Genomic DNA, 12,850 nt, shown 5'->3' with positions numbered 1-12,850 from the left:
GCAGAGATTGTGTTCCCCTTATTCCGGGATTCCCATCAATACGGACGTGGGTAACCCAACCGCGCCATTGATTGTGGCGCTTGGGAGATAAGCGAGTTTTACCAGGCCGGTGGGGACGCATAGTTTTCGTCCGCCCATATATAAGGGGATAAGGATCCACCTCTTTTACCTACGCCTTCTTCCTCCTTTGCTTATCCATCTCCGCGCACTCGAGCTCCAGCGCCCAAGTCCGCACATCTCACCTCGACCTTCTCCAGCCATGTCCAGAGCGGGAGGCAAGTGGATGGCCTCCTCCGTTACGCAGGGGCAAATTGAGAAGCTGCGCAGCGCTGGATATCTGTCCAGCGACATCGCGCATCGGCTCCCCGACGAGGGGCAGCTCATCCCCACCCCCAGGCCCCATGAGAGGGTCATATTCCTTCCCCACTTCCTCCGCGGACTGGGCTTCCCACTCCACCCCTTTGTCCGGGGGCTCATGTTCTACTACGGACTGGATTTCCACGATCTGGCCCCGAATTTCATCCTCAATATCTCGGCGTTCATTGTCGTGTGTGAGGCCTTCCTCTGCATCCAGCCCCACTTCGGCTTGTGGCTAAAGACCTTCAATGTCAAGCCAAAGGTTGTGAAGGGCAGCCAAGTGGAGTGCGGAGGCGCCATGGTGGGCAAAATGCCCAACGTCACTTGGCTCGAGGGTGCCTTCGTGGAATCCGTTAAAAGGTGGCAATCGGGGTGGTTCTACATCACCGAGCCGCGTGACCCTAAATGGGCAGCGGCCCCCGAATTCAGATCTGGCATCCCCATGCAGCTCACCTCCTGGAAAGAGAAGGGCTTGCTATGGGGTAGTTCGGAAGAGCTGACCAGACTCCAGTCCTGTCTCTAGACCCTGGTGAACAAGAAGCTCAAGCTTGTAAACGTGATCCAGGTCATGTTCGTCCACCGGATTCTCCCCTGCCAGCAACGGGACTTCAATTTGTGGGAGTTTGATCCGGCACAGCACCGGACTTTGAGCGGGCTCTTCGACACTACGTACGAAGCTGCCTGGAGGGTGCTGTTCAAGGGCGCCGAAGCTCCCGCATCCTCTACCGAAGATTGCGGATTCAGCACGCAGCATCCGGCTGGCGAGGTAAGCTATGTTATCCTTTATGGGACACTTGCTTTTCATAGTTTGACTCTATGCGGGATCTAAGCTCCCAATACCTTTAATAGGACTGGCAGAAGACGTCCGGACATGTTAACTGTCCATCTCCCCTTCCAGAAGACCCAGCGGACACCCGTTTAACGGAGCTGCTGGTCCCGGCACTTTACGTGGTGCCAGAGAAGAAGGCCAAGAAGAAGGCCACGGGAACCCGAAGGAGTTCCCGGCGTCAAGTGGTATCGGACTCATCGTTCGATGGCTCCGAGGCGGACTCATCCCACGAGGATGAGGAGGAGAAGAAAGAGGCCTCTCCCCCAGCGGGGGGAGAGAAGAAGAGGAAGGCCTCCCCAACGAGGGAGGCCGAAGAGTCCAAGAAGGGAAGGACCCTTCCCTCGGACTGCTCCGCCAGCATCGGCGACGGTGACGAGGAGTGGCCCTCAAGGGCCAAGCCCCTGGCAAGATCGTAAGTATCCGGACTCCTGGATGATTTATAATTTTTCTTTTTGCCACGCGGTGTCTTTCTAGTGCCGCATACAACCTGTAGTCCGTCCAAGGACGATCTTCCCGCTTCGTCGAGCGGGTCCTTGGGCACGTCGGATATGGATTCTCTTCCGACCGCCTCCACCCCTCGTGACGCTGACGACGTCGAGGTGGGATCCCAGGAAGGGACCCGCCAGGAGGAGGAGGCCCCGGAGGTGCCGCAGGGCAACCTCCCGGACTTTGCACCGGACTCCGCACCGGAACCTGTAGTGGTTCCGGAGTCCAGCAAGCGGCCCCCTCGTAAGAAGGGCAAGACTGTGATGCCGGCGGCGTCCGTCCAACCGGAGGCGCTGGATAACTTGCTGGAGGCGCTCAACGGCGCTTCCATCGAAGAAGAACACCGCACTATCATGAGTGCGGTGATTCAGAAGGTTCAGCTCGCCAAGAGCGGGCTGACCGAAGCCTGCAGCAGCCTTCTAACAGGCTTTGAGGTAAGAATTTTAAGCTGTGTAATAATACTGCATAGACAGTAGACCCTGATGCTCGGTTCGGTGTTCGGAAAGAAAAGTAGGACTGAGGATCTAAAAAGATATACGCAAGAGTCTAAAAAATATGTCAATATGGGTTTGCAGGCTGGGCTGCTGACCTCTGCCGCACTGACTGCGGAGGTCAATGCTTTGAAGAAAAGCCTCGAGCAGTCCGAGAGCGAGCTCGGCCTTGCCAAGAAGCAGCTCGAGGACAAGGAAGGTGAGTAACACCTTATTAAAGTTGTACCTTACAGAAAAGGATTTGGTTGCAAGAGAAAACAACAAAGATAACGTGGGTACTACAGGGGCCACGAACGAGCTGGCGACCCTGAAGGAGGCGGTGTCCGCGGCTGAACGCAATGCGGCCGTGGAACTAGCCGAGCGAGAGAAGCAGGAGGCGCAGGTGGCGGAGGTGCAGCAAGAGCTCCAGGCTCTCATGGAAAAACATGAGAGTTTGGAGCGCGACTCAAAGACTCGAGAGTCCGAGCTTGCATCGGCTCTTGAGAGTGCCAAAGCCGCTAAGGCCGAAGCCCACAAGGCCCTCCAGGAAATTGAGGCGTTGAAGAAGATAGCGGCGGGTAAGGCATTTTTCATGCAAAGCAAGCATGTGAATGTGAATTACCTATTACTTACCTGTATTCGGAGCTCTCCGGGAGCGTTCGCAGATCTGCCCCGCAGCGTGTCCGATGCTGCCGCATTCTACCGGGCCGAGGAGGGGAGCTCGACGGAGAAGGTCTTCTGGTCTCAGTATGCTGAGGCCGGACATCCGGTGCCCCTTAGCGACCAGCTGAAGCAGCTGGTCGAGCTCCACAAGGTGGCCGAACAGGCCATGAAGGGCCTCATAGTTCGGCTGTGCCCCAAGGAGGCCATGCCTGGGAGCTACTTCGGCCTGGTGCGGCGGCTGGTGGATGCGTGTCCCTGGGTTGAAGTCGTCAAGCACTCCGCCTACATTGAAGGTGCCCGTCGGGCCATTGCCCGTGCAAAGGTGCACTGGGGCAGGATGGACGCTGAGAAGCTTGTGATGGACGCGCCACCGACGGGCAAGGAGTATTGCACGCCCGAAAAGTATTATAAGAGTGTCCTGAAGGGTGCCCGCATGATTGCGGGTGAGTGCTCCAAAGATGTAATATTTGAGTAGACTCGCATTTTGTTATCATGTGCGCTGAAAACTTTGTTCATATGCGCTAAGCAACGCTTGTTGATTTAAAATATTACCTTCTGTGTGTCCGTTTATGAAATCTGAGAGATGGCAAGTCGTCGGCTTCAGCCCCCATGCCACGAGTGCTGGGGTGTTCGGGATAAACTTGAGCGCTCTTGTTCCCATTTTTGGGTCCATCTAGGGAGGCGCTCAACACAACGAACGAGGCAACCGGACTTATAATGCTTGAACACTCTCACTTAGCCATAGAATTCTATAATTTTAAATTTCGGCTAAGCCCCTAGTGTTCGGAAGACCGAGTTCGGGGCTCTATCCACGTCTGGGCCGGACAAAGCCGGTTCCTCGCTCTAAGCGGCATAAGTCTTAGGGACTCGAAAAAACCTCTCGAACAGCGACCAGCTCTCGCCTTATCATGATGGTCAGTTTTAGCTTTCTCCACTGAGGCGCTCGCCCAGCTCAACTGGGGCGCAATCGCAGTGGTTTTCCCAGTGCTACCTTAGCCGATACAACGGAACGTAAGGTACCAAAACATGGGAGCCGGGCAAACCCAACTATTGACCCAAGACATGATTCGGAGCCGGTGCATATAATGCTATAAGTTCGGGGTGCCGCACTTGTGAAAGTGTTCGGACTTATCACACCATAATGTGGGGAACTTAAGCCCCTAGTGTATTTAGCCATACCAAAGTATACGGATGCAACATGTCATAAATGAACATATGTATAAGAAGGAAATGCAATTATAAGCAAAAAGCGATGTATTGTTTATTCTAAAAGTGCTGCCTTGAATGCAGAACGATACAAATAGTGTGATAAGCAAGGGGTGAAACTATTAGCATGTCCCCCTCCAGGGGTAGGCTGCGGAATGGTGTATAAAATAGGTATAATGCTCATAATGGAGACCACCTAAGTATTCGTCGTAGCCTTTCTCCTTCCCTGGCTGTTGCATCGTGAGTTCGGCAGGTCTACTGCCGGACAGGGCCTCTGGTGAACGGAGTCCTGTAGAAAAAAAATAAAAAGGAAAAAAGAATGACACACTTGGGAGCCCCTGGTGTGGTTAAACCACGCTCTGGGCCTGTCGTGGTCGTGCCCCTCCCCCTATGCCCATGGTATCTCCAGAGCGTAGTGATGTACGCGAAGGACCAGTCTTGCAATTTTGCAAGGGCTGGGGTTGGGGCCGCATTGCTACGCGTGCTCGAAACGTGCCAGGTGGTCTTGTTGTAGGTTACCCCGGGCGCGTTTGGCCGTGTCCGGTCGTTTAATGGCCGGACTCGAAAATTGCCTTAAGAGGCTGCTCTGTACTTCTGCCGCAAGATCCGCTGTGTGTTCCTCCGTTCGGAGGGAGCGCTCAGTGTTTCCATTGACCGTGATGACTCCTCGAGGGCCTGGCATCGTGAGCTTGAGGTATGCGTAATGCAGCACCGTGTTGAACTTTGCAAACGCGGTCCGTCCGAGCAGAGCATGATAGCCGCTGCGGAACGGGACTATGTCGAAGATTAACTCCTCGCTTCGGAAGTTATCCGGGGATCCGAAGACCACTTCAAGTGTGACTGAGCCTGTACAATTGGCCTCTACACCTGGTATGACGCCTTTGAAGGTCGTCTTTGTGGGTTTAATCCTTGAGGGGTCTATGCCCATCTTGCACACTGTATCCTGATAAAGCAGGTTCAGACTGCTGCCGCCGTCCATCAGGACTCTGGTGAGGTGAAATCCATCGACAATTGGGTCTAAAACCAATGCGGCGAATCCGCCATGGCGGATACTGGTGGGGTGGTCCCTTCGATCAAAAGTGATCGGGCAGGAGGACCATGGGTTGAACTTCGGGGCGACTGGCTCCATCGCATATACGTCCCTGAGTGCACGCTTCCGCTCCCTCTTGGGTATGTGGGTTGCGTATATCACGTTTACCGTCCGCACTTGTGGGGGGAAACCTTTCTGTCCTCTATTGTTCAGCGGTCGGGTCTCTTCCTCGTCATCGCTATGCAGCCCCTTGTCATTGTTTTCGGCAATTAACTTGCCTGCCTGCTTGAATACCCAACAATCCCTGTTGGTGTGATTAGCTGGCTTTTCGGGGGTGCCGTGTATCTGGCACGAGCGGTCGAGTATTCAGTCCAAGTTGGACGGACCCGGAGTAGTTCTTTTGAATGGCTTTTTCCGCTGACCGGATTTGGAGCCTTTGAATCCGGCGTTGACTGCCGTATCCTCAGTGTTATCAACGTTAATGCGGCGTTTTTACGCGACCTGCCATTGCGGTCCTTGTTATCCGGACTGCCAGAATTTTTGCTGAGGTTGTTACTGCAGGCTAGCCAGCTGTCCTCTCCTGCGCAGAAGCGGGTCATGAGTGATGTGAGGGCTGCCATGGATTTCAGCTTTTCCTGTCCTAGGTGCCGGGTAAGCCACTCGTCGCGGATGTTATGTTTGAAGGCTGCGAGGGCCTCTGCATCCGGACAGTCAACGATTTGATTTTTCTTTGTTAAGAACCGTGTCCAGAATTGTCTGGCCGATTCGTCTGGCTGCTGAATTATGTGGCTTAGGTCATCGGCGTCTGGTGGTCGCACATATGTGCCCTGGAAGTTGTCAAGGAATACGGCTTCCAGGTCCTCCCAACACCCAATTGATTCTGCTGGCAAGCTGTTAAGCCAATGCCGAGCTGGTCCTTTAAGCTTGAGTGGGGGGTATTTGATGGCGTGAAGATCATCGCCGCGGGCCATGTGGATATGAAGGAGATAGTCTTTGATCCAAACCACGGGGTCTGTTGTGCCATCATAGGATTCAATATTCACGGGTTTAAATCCTTCGGGGATTTGATGATCCATTACTTCATCTGTGAAGCATAGTGGGTGTGCGGCGCCTCTATATTGGGCTATATCACGACGTAGCTCAAGCGAGCTTTGTCTACTGTGTTCGGCCCGGCCGGAGTTGCTGTATCCGGCGCGACGGTCGTCATCGCGCATCATGGGGCGCCCACGCGATCCGTAGATCAATCTTGATTGTCTTGCCTTATCCTCCAATATGTCTCGCAAGTCCGGCGCATTCCCCCGTGGCTTCGTACTTTTCGAGCGGTGCCGGGGTACGGTTCTGGTGGAGGGCCTAGAGGCCTCTCTGTCGCGGCCACGAGGTGGTCGGTCAGCCGTATTGTGCGCTGGTGATGCAGGTTTATATGCCTCCTCCTCTAATCGGGGGAGCAACTTGCGTTTGGGGTAGCTTTTGGAGGGGCGTTCGAGTTCATGCTCTTCGGCCGCAAGGACTTCAGTCCATCTGTCGGCTAGCAGATCTTGATCAGCTTTAAGCTGTTTCTGCTTTTTCTTGAGGCTGTTTGCCGTGGCCATAAGCCTGCGTTTAAAACGCTCTTGTTTGACGGGATCCTCAGGCACGACGAATTCGTCGTTGTCGAGGCTTGCCTCGTCTCCGGAGGGAGGCATGTAATTATCATCCTCTACCTCATCGTCTGCCGCTCTCTCATGAGGGCTGGCTTCTCCGTCCTCCTGTGCTGAATCTTGCTGGAGGGGGTTGTCTTCGGCACTCTCTGGGGTATTGTTATCTCCGGTGCCGGAATCTCCATTCCTGCTGTGGCGGGATTTAGAGCGGCGCCGCTACCGCCGGCGCTTGGGCTGTTTCTTGGAGGGGTCTTCCTCCGCCGTTCCTTCGCTGTTCCCATTCTTTGGGATATCCACCATGTATATGTCATATGACGAGGTGGCTTTCCAGTGCCCAGTAGGCGCTGGTTCTTGGTCGTCTCCGGCATCGTCGTCCATACCGTCGATGTCTTCGGAGTCGAAGTCTAGCATGTCGGTTAGATCATCGACAATGGCTACTAAGTGGGTGGTGGGTGGGGTTTGAATTTCTTCGTCGTACGCATCCCAACCGTCCTGACCACAATCCGGCCAGGGCTCTCCTGATAGCGAGATATACTTTAGCGAATTCAGGATGTCGCCAAAAGGTGAGTGTTGAAAGATGTTCGCAGCAGTGAACTCCATGATCGGCGCCCAATCGGATTCGATTGGAGGGGCCGCGGGAGGTTCGGAGTCCGGCGAGGAGTCTGGCACCTCGGAGTCATGAGCCTCACAAGGGACAAGGTCGGTATTTGGCTCCATCGCCGTAGATGTAGCAGCCCCTGAGGCGGTGTCTAGCCACCCGTCCTCGATCTGCACAGCCGGCTCTGAATTGAGGATCGGAGCGGACTCGTGTGTGGCCTCCAAGGCACTGTCCGGCAGCACAACTAAGTCATGCCCATCGTGACAGTGCGGCGCGCTCGGCTGTGGCTCGAATCCATCGAAGATCAAGTCTCCGCGGATGTCAGCCGTGAAGTTCAGACTTCCAAATCTGACCTGATGGCCAGGGCATAGCTTTCAATCTGCTCCAGATGGCCAAGCGAATTGGCCCGCAGTGAAAAGTCGCCGAATACGAAGATCTGTCCGCGGAGGAAAGTCTCACCCTAGACCGCATTGTTGTTGATGATCGAAGGAGCCATCAAGCCTATCGGTGACGACACAGAGGAACTCTCAATGAAAGCACCAATGTCGGTGTCAAAACCGGCGAATCTCGGGTAGGGGGTCCCGAACTGTGCGTCTAGGCGGATGGTAACAGGAGACAAGGGACACGATGTTTTTACCCAGGTTCGGGCCCTCTCGATGGAGGTAAAACCCTACTCCTGCTTGATTGATATTGATGATATGGGTAGTACAAGAGTGGATCTACCACGAGATCAAGGAGGCTAAACCCTAGAAGCTAGCCTATGGTATGATTGTTGTTCGTCCTATGGACTAAAACCCTCCGGTTTATATAGACACCGGAGAGGGCTAGGGTTACACAGAGTCAGTTACAATGGTAGGAGATCTACATATCTGTATTGCCAAGCTTGCCTTCCACGCCAAGGAAAGTCCCATCCGGACACGGGACAAAGTCTTCAATCTTGTATCTTCATAGTCTTGGAGTCTGGACGATGATGATAGTTCGGCTATCCGGACACCCCCTAGTCCAGGACTCCCTCAAGGAGACTTGGACTTCCCAACACTGCAGGTGGTCAGATTCAGAGGTTGATCAGGCTACTACAGTGGTTGCAGATGAGGACTTCAACGAGCACGGGGAGTTGTGATGATGAGGATCTCCTACGCTGCTATCTCTTGTGACCGTTGTAGCGCTCTCTGCCCTTTTGCTGTCTAGATGCCAAAGGGGCAGAGAGTTTAGGGACTTTCCGAGTCACGAGTGTGTCTTATCTTCTTGTGCAAGTGTTGCCGGTCTATAAAATATAGGGGGAGTGTTGATCCTAGTGTGTGCGCTTTGCATTCCAAAAGCATACTTAATTAGTGCACACATCTAGGGGGCGTCTATATTTGGTAGATGTTGGGTTTGCATATCTTCATATCGTATTCTTGTGCAAATCCCATGTTGTCATCAATCAAACAGAAAAGGGCGAGATTGTTAGGGCATATTTCTCCCTCAGTGGTTTGGTAATTGATGACAATACTTTAGCGGACTGACCGTGTGCATTGACCATTTAAGATATTCCATCATATGACACTAGACTATTGCTGTCCCTCAAAGTTTTAAAGTGAAGACAGTTTATTTTCCTTTGTTTCATTTTTGGTGGACTTGAGTCGTAGGAAATACCGTACTATCAAGAGGGGGTCTGCTTCGAAAACGTTTGGATGGAATATACACGTACACATCTCCATTTGCACCCTCCGTATCTTTCCGCTTCTTTGGAGTTTCACCCTTCGTTGCTTTGGAGTGCTTTGGAAATCTGCCAGTGGTAGTACCGCTCCCAGTGCCGCTTGTACTACCGCCTCGACTCGGGTCATGATTTTTTGTGTCGGGTTTAGTGGTAGTCTAGCGGTAGTCCCACTGGCATACTACCGCAGACCCCACTTTGACCCAGTTTGGCAAGCGGCAGTAGCAGCGGCATTAGGAGCGGTAGCACCGCTTGTACGTGGTAGTATCGCACCTACCACCACTACCACTGCCACTCATGGCTCTGCTCTCCGAGCCTTCCCCTGTTTCCTCAACGGTAGTACAGCGGCAGTGGTGGGTGACAGTACCGCTGGCTCCAGCGATAGTACCGCTTGGCAGTACTGCCTCTCCCCCACCTGTCCTACTCGGCTATCTTAGCGCCAAGTGATTTAACCCTAGCGGTAGTACCGCTGGGGCGAGCGGTAGTAGCGCTCTGGCGGCACTACCGGCTCGAGGTCTTGCACCTTTGCACTGCACCTTGTGCACTACCGCCTGGGCGACAGTACCGCCCTCATCAGTTGTAGCACCGCTCGGCGCGGGCTGGAAACTAGGTAACAGTTGGATTTGGTCCCCACTATATAAAGGGGGCCTTCTTCCCCAAGAAGACCTTCCTCTTCCTCCCCAAACTCCATTGTTGCTCCAAAGCTTATTTTCGCCCGATCTCTCTCCCTAGCCAACCAAACTTGTTGATTTTCTAGGGATTGGTTGAGAAGGTCCCGATCTACACTTCCACCAAGAGAAATTTGATTCCCCCACTAATCCCTTTTGAATCTTGTTACTCTTGGGTGTTTGAACACCCTAGATGGTTGAGGTCACCTCGGAGCCACATTCCATTGTGGTGAAGCTTCATGGTGGTGTTAGGAGCCTCCAATTTGGTTATGGAGATTTCCCCAACCTTGTTTGTAAAGGTTCGATTGCCGCCTTCAAGTGCACCACTAGTGGAATCACGGCATCTCGCATTGTGTGAGAATGTGAGGTGAATACCGTGGCCCTAGCTTGAGGAGCATTGTGCCTCCACACTGTTCCAATGGAGACGTACTTCCCCTCAAAGGGAAGGAACTTCGGTAACACATCCTTGTCTCCACCAGCTCCACTTGTGGTTATCTTTTACCTTTCCTTTGTGCAAGCTTTACTTGTGTTGCTTATCTTGCTTGCTTGTGTGATTGTTACTGCTAGCATCATATAGGTTGCTCACCTAGTTGCATATCTAGACAACCTATTTGTTGCTTAACCTAATTTGTTAAGGAAAGCTAAAAATTGGTAGTTGCCTATTCAACCCCCCCTCTAGTCAACCATATTGATCCTTTTTAGAGAAAAGGCATGAGCCCGACTTTATAATTAAAGCCACCAGGCAGTGTTCCAAACCAACCAACTGAACCACAAACATCAAACACGACCATATCCCCAATCAAGGACAGAGCCAGATATTAGAGTACGAGATACATGGCACCAAGGCCACCAGCACGACACAGGCCGGAGAAAGATAAACGACCTAGCCAACAACTAGCCAAAAGGGACGTGAATGCCACTACGTAGCATGCTCCTGCCTAGATAGAGAAGACGTCGAGGCCCAAATTTTAGATAGCAAAAGGTCGAGAGCATCTCGGTCGTCCGGCTTAGTCAATGATATCCACTGCTGCAGGAACATACAAGATTTAAATAAGCAATCAGCAGGTTTAGCAGGAAAAACATGCTCGATAGTAAACTTGTTTCTCGTAATCCACAAGGTCAAATAGATCGCCCCAACTCCTACCTAGAAAACTCTCTTAGTGACACCAGCCAAAGAATTAGCAAGGGCCCAAAGCTCGGAGAAAGAAGTTGGGTCCCAGCACACCTGTAGTCACGACCTGACACAGCTCCAAACCAACTTGGCCAAAACACAATGAAAAAATATATGATTCGTGTCCTCCAGGGTGCCATAAAGAGCGCAGAACTCCGAGCCCGGGCCATTCCGCTTACGAATTTAGTCTGACGTGGGAAGACGGCCTTAGAAAGCTTGCCAGAGAAAGATCTTCACTTTAGGGGGAATACGAGCCCTCCAAACTGGGGTAAATCTGTTAGTGGGGAGCCACAAATAATCTTGGAATATAAAGACTTGACCGAGAAGCGACCAGGAGAAGTATGAGGCCAGACCACCGCGTCCGCAGTCTCCGAGAGCAAGGGGAAGAAGGCAGTAAGCCGTTGCCAATCTTCTAACTCTGCAGGAGACAGTGAGAGCCGGAAGGCTAAGTCCCAATTATTAGCCGAGAGCTCCGCGGCGGAGATATTCGGGTTAGGGCAGTAGGAAAAAAGCATAGGGAAGATCACGGAGAGAGGTGAGTCTCCACACCACCAGTAGAGCCAAAAGCAGACGCAGGTCCCGTTCCCCGCTATAAACTTAACGTGAGCCTGAAAAAAGGTCGAACCTTGATAATATCTTTCCAAAACTGCGAGCCTCTACGAGGAGAGTCGAACATGGGGCTGGAGAGAGGGAAGTACTTCGCTTTAAGGATAGAGAACCACAAAGTATCAGCTCCCGTGGTCATAATTTTCCACCACCACTTGATCAAGAGGCATTTATTCATAATAGCAGTGTTGATGATGCCCAACCCCCGAGGGTTTTGGGTCTACACATTAGTTCCACCTGACTAGTCTGTACTTGCGTCTATTATCTGCCGCATTCTAAAAGAAAGCACCCTAATGATTATCGAAACCAGCGTGCGTACCAGCAGAAAGTAAGTAGAAACCCATGATGAATATTGGTAAGGAAGACAAGCAAGTGTTAATCAGAGCCACTTTCCCGGCACTCGTATTATATCTGCCCCTCCAAGGGAGTACCCTGTTACCAACCTTACTGACAGCACAGGCAAATTCTTTGGCATATAACATGTCCTGGGAAATCGGGAGACCCAAATATTTGAAAGGGAAGGATCCCAAGTTACAATTGAGAAGGTGGGCCACCCTTAAGGCCTCTGTGTCGTCAACACCAGTGACCATGACCTCACTCTTAAAGAAGTTAATTTTGAGGCCCGACAAGGCTTCGAAACAAAGAAGGATGAACTTATGGTGAGCGATGCAAGAATCATTTAATTCTATCATAATGATGGTATCATCCGCATGCTGAAGGTGCATGACCCCTTCAGAATGAGGTGGGAAATAACAGGAGAGATGTGTCCGTGAGAAGCAGCTCTGCAGAGAATACGAGGCAGCGCATCCGGAACAAAATTAAACAAGATCGGAGATGCGGGGTCACCTTGCCGTAGGCCCCTGCCATTGGCGAAGAAGTTACTGACCTGACCATTAACAGAAACCGCGGCCCCCCCTAGACCAACTGCATGATCCTATGAACATAAGCCCCATCGAAACTTTTGGCCAAAAGGACCTTCCTCAAGAAAGGCTAACTAACCGAGTCATATGCTTTTTCAAAGTCCAGTTTTAAAATTACCGCCTTAGACTTACGAACATTGAGGTCATGAACGATCTCGTGCAAGCAAAGAATCCCATCTAGGATGAAGCGACCAGATCCCCCGGGACGTGGGCTAGACGGGGAGAACCTTATTCTATCTTGAAAGAGCTGCCACCGCCTTGCCTCTCTGAGTAGGGCATAAACCCTAAAAAAATTCAAAAATCGTCTAAAAACGAAGCCCTCCCGCCACCTCCATGGTCGTAAGACCACATGAGATGAGGTAGACAGGCGGCGACACCGACGGGAGGCAAGAGAAACCCTAGAGCTTGGGTGCCTTGCATACGAGAGCGAAGGGGTAAGTCCACATAGATGGATAAATTAAACACGATGAAGTTTGACTTAAGACAAAATTTATACTCCTTCCATTCAGATAT

Source organism: Triticum aestivum, chromosome 7B, assembly GCF_018294505.1.
Source record: "Triticum aestivum cultivar Chinese Spring chromosome 7B, IWGSC CS RefSeq v2.1, whole genome shotgun sequence".
Classification (NCBI taxonomy): Eukaryota; Viridiplantae; Streptophyta; class Magnoliopsida; order Poales; family Poaceae; genus Triticum; species Triticum aestivum.
The sequence above is the reverse complement of the archived record's forward strand: the minus strand, read 5'-3'. Positions refer to the sequence as shown.